The 13,091-nt window shown below is 42.7% G+C and overlaps 1 long non-coding RNA gene and 1 pseudogene across 1 annotated transcript; both read right to left on the minus strand.

The window, feature by feature from the left end:
- Positions 1–3,453: 3,453 nt before the first annotated feature.
- On the minus strand, positions 3,454–5,599 carry LOC131741151 (mitogen-activated protein kinase 6 pseudogene; annotated as a pseudogene).
- Positions 5,600–5,981: 382 nt separating this feature from the next.
- LOC136792478 (uncharacterized) lies at positions 5,982–9,267 on the minus strand. Its single transcript, XR_010836309.1, has 3 exons — positions 9,205–9,267; positions 7,570–7,983; positions 5,982–6,364 (listed from the first exon to the last, which is right to left on the minus strand). It is a non-coding gene; the product is annotated as an uncharacterized lncRNA (long non-coding RNA).
- Between the last annotated feature and the right edge of the window lie 3,824 nt (positions 9,268–13,091).

Genomic DNA, 13,091 nt, shown 5'->3' on the forward strand with positions numbered 1-13,091 from the left:
TGCTCAATATTATGTAACAACCTAAATGGGAAAAGAATTTTTAAAAGAACAGGTACATGTATATGAATATATAACTGAATCACTGTTCTGTACACCTGGAACTAACACAACATTGTTAATCAACTATATCCCAGTATAAAATAAAATTTAAAAAGAAGATGGGGATGGGGTACAGAGCCAGAAAAACCTCAGAGAACAGGCCATAGTTTGTTTTTGTTTTTAGCAACAGAAAGGAACAGAAACAACATGCAGAAACAGAAGAAACAACAGAAAGGAGAGCTTTGTGAAGATAGAAAATCTATCTTAACCAAGCCTCCTTCCCAGTGTTCAGAAAAATCAATCTCACATTAAAACAAGCAATGGGGCTTCCCTGGTGGCACAGTGGTTGAGAATCTGCCTGCCGATGCAGGGGACACGGGTTCGTGTCCCAGTCCGGGAAGATCCCACATGCCACGGAGTGGCTAGGCCTGTGAGCCATGGCCTCTGAGCCTGTGCTCCGCAACGGGAGAGGCCACAACAGCGAGAGGCCCACGTACCACAAAAAACAAAACACACACACACACAAAAAAAAACAAGCAATAGAAAAGTATCAAAGTCAAATCCTGGGAATACAAAATTTACTATGAAAGAGAGAGACAGTGGGAGAGAGAATAAAGAGGAAAATAACATCCCTACAAACAGTGAAAGCATTCCAAAAAGACATTTTTTTAAAAAAGATTAAAACAGGCTAAAAGATATTCACAAAATGATTTGACAAAAAAGAACAACATAAATCAGAATTATAAAAATTCAGAAAAGTGGTGATATCTTGTGCAAGAACTAAAGATAAAAGGAAAACTATTTTAAAAAATGAAAACTGAACTAAATGGAATATAAGGGAAAAAAATAAAATCAGCAAATAGTGTTTTGTGATAAATAGGAAAAGGGGGGCAATTTGTAAAAATGAAAATTAAAAGCAAAATAATTTGAGAGGAAGTGACATATATTAAAGATGGGCAATGAAAATCCAGCATATGAATAACAGGAGTCACTGAAGGAAAAAAAAAAAATCAAAGCAAGGGAATACATCAACGACCCAGAATGACCAATATCAAGATATAGTTTAGGGGGCTCCCCTGGTGGCGCAGTGGTTGAGAGTCCGCCTGCCGACGCAGGGGACACGGGTTCGTGCCCCGGTCCGGGAGGATCCCACATGCCGCGGAGCGTCTGGGCCCGTGAGCCATGGCCGCTGCGCCCGCGCGTCCGGAGCCTGTGCCCCGCAACGGGAGAGGCCACAACAGTGAGAGGCCCGCGTACCGCAAAAAAAAAAAAAAAAAAAAAAAAGATATAGTTTAGGGACTTTCCTGGTGGCGCAATGGTTAAGAATCCACCTGCCAGTGCAGGGGACATGGGTTCGAGCCCTGGTGCAGGAAGACCCCACGTGCCACGGAGCAACTAAGCCCATGCGCCACAACTACTGAAACCCACACGCCTAGAGCCTGTGCTCTGCAACAAGAGAAGCCACCGCAATGAGAAGCCTGTGCACCGCAACGAAGAGTAGCCCCTGCTCAATGCAACTAGAGAAAGCCCGCGCACAGCAACAAAGACCCAATGCAGCCATTAATTAATTAATTAATTAAATTTTAAAAAATGACTAGTTCTTTTTTTTTTTTTTTTTTTGCGGCACGCGGGCCTCTCACCGCTGCGGCCCCTCCCACTACGGAGCACAGGCCCCGGACGTGCAGGCCCAGTGGCCATGGCCCACGGGCCCAGCCGCTCTGCGGCACGTGGGATCCTCCCCAACCAGGGCACGAACCTGTGCCCCCTGCATTGGCAGGACTCTCAACCACTGTGCCACCAGGGAAGCCCAAATGACTAGTTTTTAAAGAGAAAAGAAAAAAAAAAATTTTTTTTTTACTTTTAACCTAATTTTATTCATGCTTGCCTTGGGATGGGGAATAGATCATTCAGGAAAAATATACAATTAAAACAGAATGTCTTATGTACAACTTTTCTTTTTTTCAATACATCATAGTGATCATTCCATATTAGTATTTAATGCATGCCTACTTTTTTTCATAAATTTGTTTATTTTTATTTATTTTTGGCTGCGTTGGATCTTTGTTGCTGAACACGGGCTTTCTCTAGTTGCGGCGAGCGGGGGCTACTCTTCTTTGCGGTGCTTGGGCTTCTCACTGCGGTGGCTTCTCTTGTTGTGGAGCACGGGCTCTAGGCATGCAGGCTTCAGTAGTTGCAGCACATGAGCTCAGTAGTTGTGGCTCGCAGGCTGTAGAGCACAGGCTCAGTAGTTGTAACACATGGGCTTAGCTGCTCTGCGGCATGTGGGATCTTCCTGGACCAGGGCTTGAACCCACGTCCCCTGCATTGGCAGGCGGATTCTTAACCACTGCGCCACCAGGGAAGCCCCTCGTGTACAACTTTTAAACTACAATAATGATGTACCTTAATTACTTCCATGCACACAGGTCTAACTACCATTACAGTTTTTTTTTTAAATAAACACAATTAAGACTTTTAGGAGCCTTTTATAATAAAGTAATTCCTAATTTTTCTTTGTAGATAGATCAAGCACCTCCAAAGTACAAATTCCTATATGCGGTGAGCGCTTTAGTTAAAATGAATACTTAAATAAAGTACATGGACAGCCTTAGGATAAGCTGACATTATATATCCAGCTAAGTAGGCAACAAACTATAGTGCCAAATGGAAAAAGTGTATTTGCAAATAAATTTCAAAAACTAAGTTTACTTTTTATAATTAAATACAGAAAATATACTGATTTGCTAAAAAAAATAAGATGTGATGTAGTAACACTTCACTATAAAGAATGCATACCAGAACATTTATAAATGGTGAGTGAATTTTATTAAGAAAAGTTTACTACAATAAATGTTGGCTAAATAGAAGTGCATATTGTGAAGCACTATGAGTGGTATATGTTTTGCCACATACTTTTGTTACCTTGAGGTAGATAACACATGTGTACCAAATTTGGCATTCATTTCCAGTTGCTGCTGGTATCATTTGTTTTTAAGAAATGTGTACAGTATGAAAAACTTGAAAATACTCATGAATGAAAAATGTTTTAGGAAAAAAATAGATATTTTCATGCAATTATGTACAGTCTCACTGTGTAAATTCAAGGCAAGATTTTTGTCTCCTGTAAAACAGATCATTGTTCTATGAGAGAATGTTTTTTACTTGTCTTAGTGCATTTCTTTTGTCTCCTCCTGCATTGCATTATTTAGCTCTATTCTTTATTTTTGTGTGCAAACGACATGCCAGTTGAAATGAAAACCATCTCACATGTAGGAAAAAAGTCTGGATTCTAAAAACCAAGAAAAAATCCTTTCTAAATGACACCATCTGATTCAAGTAAAAAAATGACTTAAACACTAGTAATAAAGAAGACAAAACACATTTCATGAAGAATACAAAAAGAAATGTCTGCTGAGTGTTTTAGTTCAGATGTTTCAGAATGCTGCTGTATGTTTTATGAGGAATCTGAGGAGAAGATTTCATAGCAGAAGGTGTTAATGTGGCCTGTATTGACTTAAGTGGTGACCCAGCTGGACTGTGAACTGTGGGATGCCTATGGATTCAAGCTGCTTGTTAAAGAGGAACTCCCCGCTGTTGTTCAGAAATCCTTCCTCATCCCCTCTCTCCCCAAGCTTCCCATCCTCTACCGGCTCAGTTTCTAGCATTTCAGTATCCCCTTTCCGGCTAAAGAACTTGTCCAGGTAACTGGTGTAAGTGTTTTCCTTTTCAATTTGCTCATCCTTCCTTACCTCACAACAAAACTGATCTATGAGAAAACAGTCCTCCCCACCTCCCACAAACTGGCTCTCCCAAGAAGACTGGTACAAGCCTTCTAACTGAGCTAAATTGGCCATTACTTTCTCCTGCTTTTCTCAGCTTACTGACTTTGATATCAATTCAATTCTAGTTGGGACACTGAGCTATTCAAGTCATTTAATTTGTCAACAACATCAGTAGGCTCATGTTGTGAACTAAGTTGAATAGTTCCTGCAATAAAGGAATCAAAGTCAAATCCCTGATTCTTTTCCCTTTCTTTTTCAGCCAGTTGCTGTGACGCTTCCTCTAGAGCTATCTGGGCTTTAACCAGTCCCTTCCTTTCACATTTTGACTTGCCTTTCTTATCAGATTTTTCTTTGCTTTGTTCTTTCCAATTGGAAAGATCTATAATAAGCTTGGGTTCATAGTAATGATTAACTTCACTCTCTCTCCAAACTAAGTTATCTAAATATGATGATGACCTCGTTTTGTAGTTACAAGTATGGCTACATTCCAGATCACAATATTTGTTTTCATGATGATCTGGGTATTGCCAACAAGGCTCAGCAGAGTAACTGGTGTCAAAAGCAGGATCCTCCAAACACTTTTCACAATCTCCATCCAAATATTTTCAGGGATCGACTTGTACTTCTTCTTCATCGGTGACATGGCACAGAGCTCTTGGGTCAAACTGAACTTCATCAATACCAAAGTTGTTATGTATAGGCCAATCATGGTCTGAAAGTTGACGCTCATGGTACCTTTCCCAGTTATAGACGTGACTACGTTTATAAAGGATGACTTGAAATTGGCTCATCCATTGGAAAAGAATAAATGCTCATGTAAGGATGGGAAAGCGCTTCTTCTGCTGTCAACTGATCCATGGGGCTAAATGTCAAAATTTGTCCCAGGAAATGCAGTGCTTCTCGACTAATTCCCGGAAGCAGCTGAGTTAAAGGTTTGTGTGGCTCAGTCATGTCATTTCTAATGTAAGCTGGAATTGCACTGAGCAGCTCCTGACAATCTTCCTCATGTACGACCGGAAGAGATTCTAAAGTCAGCTGCATCTGTTCAAGTTCATGGGCACCTACAAAGAGAGTTTTACCAGTCAGCATTTCAGCAAAGATGCGGCCTGCAGCCCACATGCCAATGGCTTTAGTATAATTATTAGGAGAAAGTAAAAGACGTGGAGATCTGTACCATTTAGTAACCAATCCTTCAGAAAGATGACCCTTATGGAAATAATGGGGATCCATGATCCGTGCAAGACCAAAGTCGCCTATCTTCAGCACCAAGTCTTCAGTATTAATGAAAAGATTACCTGGTTTGAGATCTCTGTGCAGTACGTTTGCTGAGTGAATATATTTGAGCCCACGTAGCAGCTGATACATGAAAAGGCTGGCATGCTCTTCCAGTAACGGGCCCTGCTCCAGCACATTAGCCAAGGCTGTCTCCATGTACTCCTGAACAATGTAAACACTGTTCAGTTCTTTAAGACCCCACATCATCTGTTAACTGGCTTCCGCTACGCCCAAGAATTTCAAACACCTTCACAATGTCATCATGGTCAAGTCTTCTAATAATTTTGATTTCACATAGAGCATGTTTGACACTCTGGGGATCAGTAAGGACAATTATCTTGATGGCCACTCTTTTGTCACAGTCATTGTCTACAGCAGAAAAAACCAAGCCATTGCCTCCACAACCCAATGGTTTTAAGTCCATATACCTAGAGCCCAGATCAAAACCATGAATGTTCATGAAACTTTCAAATTTCTCTGCCATTTTGAAAGCCTTACTATTGCCTTTTCCTTCTGAATTGTTGAACTTGTGTAAATAAGGAAGAAAACTGGCATCAAAAGGAAAGATCTTTCAAAAAGGTAGAAAAAAATTAATTTTGCTTCCACAGAAAGATGGTTTCATTGCATATGCCAACCAGGCCCGTTGAGTTCCCCTTAGATTTAAAGCTCAAAGAGCTCTACTCATATTGAGAATGAAAAAGATTGCAGTACTCATAGTTCAAGAAAGGGGCAGCAACTTTGCAGGCATTTAAAGAAAACACTCAAGAAACTCAAGTGGAATGAAATGACATACTATGCACTCAGATTTACTGTGCTGAAGGATTTAACATTTAACAAAAATGTGAATAAATATGCACACAACAGGCTTCAATGAACATTCTCCTCACAGTGCAGATACATTCGGTGTTGGACTGGTCCTGAGCAGCATAATTCTAAGGTGCTGGTAGGCACTGTTTCCGTTTTGCTTCTTTTCTTCCTTTGTTGCTGTATATTTCAACAGGAAGCCCTGGTGGCTGTTGGTTAACAGATGTCTTTTGTTAGTGATCAGGTGGCTCCAGCTCACCACAATCACAATCAGAGCTACAGTCCATCTTACTCTGATACAACGGGACGTCTCCGACTCATCTAGGGAGTGCGGAGCCCACGGACAGCCCCCAGCGTCGGCTCAGGTCTCCGGCTGTGCTGGCAGCAGCGGCATCTCCAAGGCTCTCGCCTTGCTGCAGTCACTGCCATGTAACCAACAAAAATTCTTTAGGCATCTTGGGCATCTAGACAAAAAGATTTTATTATGAGGTTATAATCAGACTCTTCATCAGCAGTGCTTTCTGCCAGAAACAAATGGTGTAATATATTTAAAATACTCAAAGAAAGAAAGTATGAGTCAAAGATTTTATATCCAGCAAAACTGACTTTCTGTAAAGAACTATTATCAACCTGAAAGCACTGAGGGAGTACTTTCTCCATGAGCCCTTTCTGAAGAGTCTACTAGGGAGTGAGCTTCAGGAATGGTTAAGCATTCAATATATATCTACTGGTAGAACTAAAGCTAAATGATGGTAAAAAGAGAGACAATAAAGCATGTAATGCCTATATGCTCTAACAATGTAGCTGTAGTACAGTCCCTCAGAGTGGTAGAGAATGGGGATGGTGTATCAAAATTGTTTGTATCCATTTTCAATATTCTAATTGACAGTGGTAGTTTTACTATAGTTATTCTAAGACTGTTGTATGTGTAAAGTGGGCTAAAGCAAATCAGTAATTATAGAATCTTTCAATTTTATCATCTCCTGTGTCCCTGAAAATCAAATATTCTAAGTGTGGAGGGAAAGGACATACAGATGTAATATAGAAGAGGTTAATTAAAAGACCTGTAATGCTGTATTTGCATTGAAAAAATCAGTATGAGTTCAAGAGGTGCCTTTTTTAAAAAAAAGAAATGCATACTATGTATGTATATACACATACATATAAATATATATACATACATAAAATATACATATGTGTGTATAAATATATACATATATACATATTTTATATGTGTATACATATATAATATATGTATATTTGTATACATATACATATGTATTATCTATAAATATTTATAGATATAAAATACCTAGTTCTATCCACTAGAAAGGCATAGAAACAACGACTATTCTAGTAGTACCTACCACTCAGATTCTAGTCTTGAAATGCCATTTTCTATTTAAAAGAATAAAAGGACATCCTAGAGAAACTGCTGATTCCAGATCAGCAGCAGGAAATATACAAGATAAGCCTGGAAGATCTTGTCATATCAGACAACAAGGAAGCTATCAAAGGCCCTAGGGTCACATCCAAAGGACTCAGAAACCAACCTGAAGATGGGACAATTTCAGCTGCAACTTAGACAACTGCAATCGATTGAAACTCATCAAGTATGTTTCAGTCCCTGAGTTCATAATAATATTTGGCAAAAACACTAATTGCTTACCTTCTGAGGATGGCATTGCTTTTCCTATGCGAACTCTACCACTGGGTAAACAAGTCATAGATTAAGAAAAGCATCTTCTTATGAATTTATTACCACTAATACAGGGGAAAAATGATGCAATATTGTCATTTTGCAACCTGCAATGTATTAATATATCTTAGCCATTGTACACATAGCAGCTAACATCAAGAAAAGAGTGAAACTCCAGCCATCTATGTGCTTCTCGAGAAAAGAACACAGAACTCGGTAAAATCATGCCAACGGGATGGAACCTAGGTCTGATCCAGCTGCTAATTTGCAGGAAATGAAGAGGTCAAAGGGTCATGCTGAGCTGTAGTATGAGGATGCAATTGACAAAATCCAGACTTTGGGAAATTCTCCAGGTCAATCAGCCTCAGTTCTTCAACAGATAAACTGCAAGGGAAAGAAAGAAATATAGAGGGAAACTTTGGATTAACAGAGGCCTAAAAACATATCAAAATTTTTAAAAATGGGCAAAACTAAACTTTAATGTCTAGGGATGCACAATTGGATGATTAAACCATTTAGAAATGCAAGGGTAGGGACTTCCTTGGTGGCGCAGTGGTTAGGAATCTGCCTGCCACTGCAGGAGACACGGATTCGAGCCCTGGTCCGGGAAGATCCCGGACCAGTTGTGGCCCATGCGCCACAACTACTGAGCCTGTGCTCTACAGCCCGCGAGCCACAACTACTGAAGCCTGGGAGCCACAACTACTGAAGCCCACGCGCCTAGAGCCCATGCTCCGCAACACGAGAAGCCACCGCAATGAGAAGCCTGCGCACTACAACGAAGAGTAGCCCCCGCTCGTAGCAACTAGCGAAAGCGATGAAGACCCAACGCAGCCAAAACTAAATAAATTAAATAAATAAAAATTTTTAAAAATGCAAGGATAAAATTACTAAAAGTCAGGTAAGTGGTTACTTTTGCGGGGAGGGGCTGTGACTGGGATGGGGTACACAGAAGCGCCTCTGGGGTGGCTGCAAAGTTCTATGTTGTGACCGGGTGGTACGTACAAGGGTGTTTCCCTTGAGATAACTCAGTACGCTACAATTTTAATTTGTATGATTTTCTGCACCTGTAGTTCGTTTTACAACATAAAGGTTTTAAAAAATGGAAACATAAGCACTTACCTCACTGTGTGTTTGTGGATGTGTGTACATATACACATCTATGAATATATGGCTTCTGGGAGTACCAGCTACATAGTAGGTACTCACTAAATATGAGTTCCGGTCCCTGTTAATCCTGTCAAACACCCTTACTGGTGTGATTTCAGTGCCATGACTAACTTGTGTGACTAATCAAAAGTAGTTAATGCTTATTAAGTGATTATTATGTGCCAGGCACTGTTCCCAGTATATCTAATCTAACTGACTCCTCATAACCCTATTATTATTATTCCCATTTTACAGAGATGAAAACTGAGACTCAGAAAGGTTTTCCATGGCCACACAGAAGGTGAGAGTAGCCTGGTTTTGAACCCAGGCAGTCTGGCTCCCCAGTGGCTCTTACTGTTTTTTATTGGTGCCCAGTGCCCCTGTTTGTGATAATAACCCTCCACCCCCCTTATTGAGTGCCTGCCAATGTCTGTGCCATCCCTTGACACTCATTACCTGAATCTCACAACAGTCCTAGAAGGTGCAGATGCTCGTTAGCCCGCATTTGACAGATGAGAACTCAGAGGCGTGAAGGAACTTGCCCAAAGTAAATGGCCGTGTCACGGGTTTGAATCGTGGATGGGGAGGGTTCATACTCTTTGGCCCTGTGAATCTGAAGGACGAAATGTTCCCTACTCTTAACCGGATGCTCACCTGATGGGTCTGACCCAGTCTGAGGTCATGGGTTGCCCAACCAGCCATCCAGAGCCTGACGTGGCTTGAGAATTATCCAGACCAGGGCTGGGAGAAGTCAAGGGCTTGGCAGGTGCCAGATATGCCTGACCCCATTAGGGAGTCATGCGAACCTCATGATCTGTGGGCCCCGTGAGCCAGAGACTTCTGTTTTTCTGTGTGCCAAGCTTCTTGCTCATAAGAGCCTCGGAATCAGGACCCAGAATAGAGCTGGTCACCTCTCTGACTTGAAATAAAGACGTGCCGTGGGCTGGCTGTGTGGATTTCCCAGAAGAGGTGAGAGCCCAGCTGTGTTTTTCTGGTCACACATTGATTTTCTAACCTGAGTCAGCATGACTGCTTGGAGACATAGGCAACCGGGCTGAAGCACTTCCCAAACAGGGCCTGGAATGGTGAGGGGACCAGGAGGGGTGGAGACATCACACCCCCTGCCCCACCAGTACCACCCGAAGAGCCTGCCCGGCTCAGCCTCACTGTATTATTTACACCCGGATGGACTGAGTTCTTACCACATACCAGGCACTGTGCTAAGCGCTTCATAAGTATTCACCCAACTAACCTCGCAAAGACTCTATTGGATAGGGGCTCTCACAAGTAACACTTGACAGGTGAGAAAACTGAGACCCAGGGAGGCAAAATCACATAGAAACGGTCACTCGAAGATGGAGTTGCTGGTCTGTGATTGTGGACCCAGAGTCAGATCTGGCAGCGCTTTGGAGATTCACGACATCACTCAGCCTTCGCAACAAGCCAGTTAGGTAGGTATTGTCACGTCCACGAAGATATGAGAAAGCTGAGGCTCAGGGAGGTGGATGTGACTTGTACAATGTTTCTAGAAGATTCTGCCATGACAGCTAGTGATCACTTTTCAAGAGCACAGTCCTAAGTTCACAACTGATAAAATCTGGCCATGGTCACTCAAAACCCCTATATGTATGATTACTTCCACTTTCACCCACGTTTTCCTGTGATGGCAAGAGGAGCATAGACTCCTTTGGTGGCCATCTTTGGGGAAGGGTAGAATGGGGTAATGGGTACTCTTCTGGAGGACGTGACTATTTGGAGAGGCTAACGTGTGACCCCTGTGGGGGCCTTGTGGTCCGATGTGAGCAGCGACATCTAGAGGCTGGGAGAAATGGGCTGCCCAGCTGCACTGGTGAAGAAGCCAGAGAGTGTGGGTGTCCTGAGGTCAGGCCACACAGCCAGGTGCTTCAGGGCAAAGCCCGCTTGAGTATTTCCCATGGACCAGCATAGGCAGAGAGCACATATAAGGGGCCATCTTGGGCCCTGTCCCATAGGACCTTCAGCAAGAAGCTAGAATTCAATGTTAGATGCCTACGGGCTGAGGAAGGAGTTGCTAGGGACTCCCAGGAAGAGACCCCCTTGCATCCATCAAGGTCAAGGGTGAAAAGGGCTAGCACGATGGCCATTTCCATGAGCCTGCAACAGCGTCCCATGACAGAAAGGGGCAGCTTTAAATGTCTGCTGGGCACAGAGAGCTCAGAGCCAGCCAGGACGGCGGCAGGTCAAGTGAGACCCTCCTCTCCTTCCCCCGTCTCTACCCAGCCCCCTTGGCCCCATGTGTGGGAGAGGGGAGGAGAAGGAGAGGCGCTACCCCCGCTACCTTCTCCAGGGCAGCAGTGGGGCTGCCAGCCTGAAGCAGTACCAGGCGTGGCCAGGGGAGAAGGTCTAAACCCAAATCAGGCTGGGACTTTTGATTAGTAGCTTGACTGGACATTCTGATTGCTAAATTGATATTGTGTGTGTGACCTAAAGTGACCATAGCACTGTCTGTTTCTAGAGAGTGGGCAGAAAAGTGATGGGGATGGGTTTTCACCTAGTGGTGGCGAAAAGTCTCTCCACTGAATGCATTTTAAAAGGGCCATCGGAGGGCAAAAATAAACGTGTGTTTTGATCATGCCACAGGTAAGGTTTGTTCAACATACTGGTCGCAGTAAGATGGAGAATTATCCAAAACAAGCCTGAGAAGTGAACGTTACAGAATGCCCTAGAGCTTGGTTCATTAAGCAGGCAAGAAGTGTGAGTGCTTCTGGGAACCTCTTGGGTCCTTTATGGGGCCAGCACGCCCATCCCCGCCAGATGCTTCAGTTGTTGGCTTCTAATGGCCTACTGTTTCTCCTTCTCCTGAGAACTGTGTCAGGGGTCACCTCACCCGCAGAGTAACCCACAGCCAATGACCAGCGGGTACCAAGGGACAGGAACAAAAGACCAGCCCCCTCGCAAGACTTCACCTGAGGCCACATCCTTGCTTCTGTTCCCTCCCTATCCGCTTCCCTCCCTCCCTACAGGTTCCTTCTTTAATAAACCACAAGTACCCAACCCTGCCTCAGGCTCCACTTCCAGGGAACCTGCCTGAAGACAGCCGGAGCCTCAGGATATGGGTTTTTTTTTTGCCTCCCTGCGGCATGCAGGATCTTAGTTCCCCAACCAGGGATCAACCCGTGCCCGTGGAAGTGGAAGCATGGAGTCTTAACCCCTGGACCACCAGGGAAGTCCAGGGCATGCTTTTGGGATAGGGCCATTTTACTAATTCTGAGCCAGGTCCTCCATTAGCAAGATTTCTGGACCCCAGATTGGACTGACCTAGGTTCAAAACCCAGCACAATCACTTAACTGCCATGTGACCTTGGCCAATGTCTGGTTACTACACCTTAGTTTTCCTCATCTGTAAAATGGAAAAAAACAACCACCACCTTACACAGCTTTATAAGCATCAAACATACACAAGCACCAAGCAGAGTGCCTGGCACCATCAATGTCGCTATTATTATTCCTCCAGGCTAGCAGCACTGACCCCATGCAAAGGAGGCAGCCTCTACCATCTAGTTGAGGATGCTGTGTCCTGGGATAAGTCGCCAGACCATGGGATGGCTGGGATTCAGTTGTAATAAAATAACCACCTTTAATGAAGCACTTACTGTGTCCTCGTCTCCATATGTCCTAGTTCACTGTATCTTCACTACCTTTCAAAGCTGACATGATGATCTCCATTTTATACATGAGAAAACAGAGGCTCAGGAAGTCTAAGAAACTGTGTATGGGGTCCACAGATGTTTTTTTAAAAAACTAGTGCATCTAGAATGGCTAAAATTGAAAAGACTCACTGTAACAACTAGAACTCTCATACACTGCTGGTGGAAATGCAAGATAGTACAACTACTTCGTTGTACTATCTTGCACTACTTTGGAAAATAGTTTGCAGCAGTTTCTTTAAAAGTTACACATACACTTATATGACCCAGCAATCATACTCCTAGGTATTTACCCAAGAAAAATGAAAATATTTGTGTACTCAGAGACATGTACCTGAATGTTCTTAGCAGCTTCTTTTATAATAGCCCAAAACACTGGGGAAAAAATGTCCATCCACAGGGGAGTGAGATAAACAAGCTGTGATATATGTATTACTATATATATATACATATATACATATCTCACAGAATATATATGTATATATATATAATTGAGCAATAAAAAAGAATAAACTATTGCTATGTGAGCAATATGGATGAATCTCAAAATAGAATGAAAAAAGCCAGACAAACAAGTACAAATTGTATGATGTCATTTCTATAAAATTCCAGAAAATTTAAAGTAATCTATAGTGAAAGAAAGTAATCTATGGTGAC

The sequence above is a fragment of the Kogia breviceps genome, chromosome 14, assembly GCF_026419965.1.
Source record: "Kogia breviceps isolate mKogBre1 chromosome 14, mKogBre1 haplotype 1, whole genome shotgun sequence".
NCBI lineage: Eukaryota > Metazoa > Chordata > Mammalia > Artiodactyla > Physeteridae > Kogia > Kogia breviceps.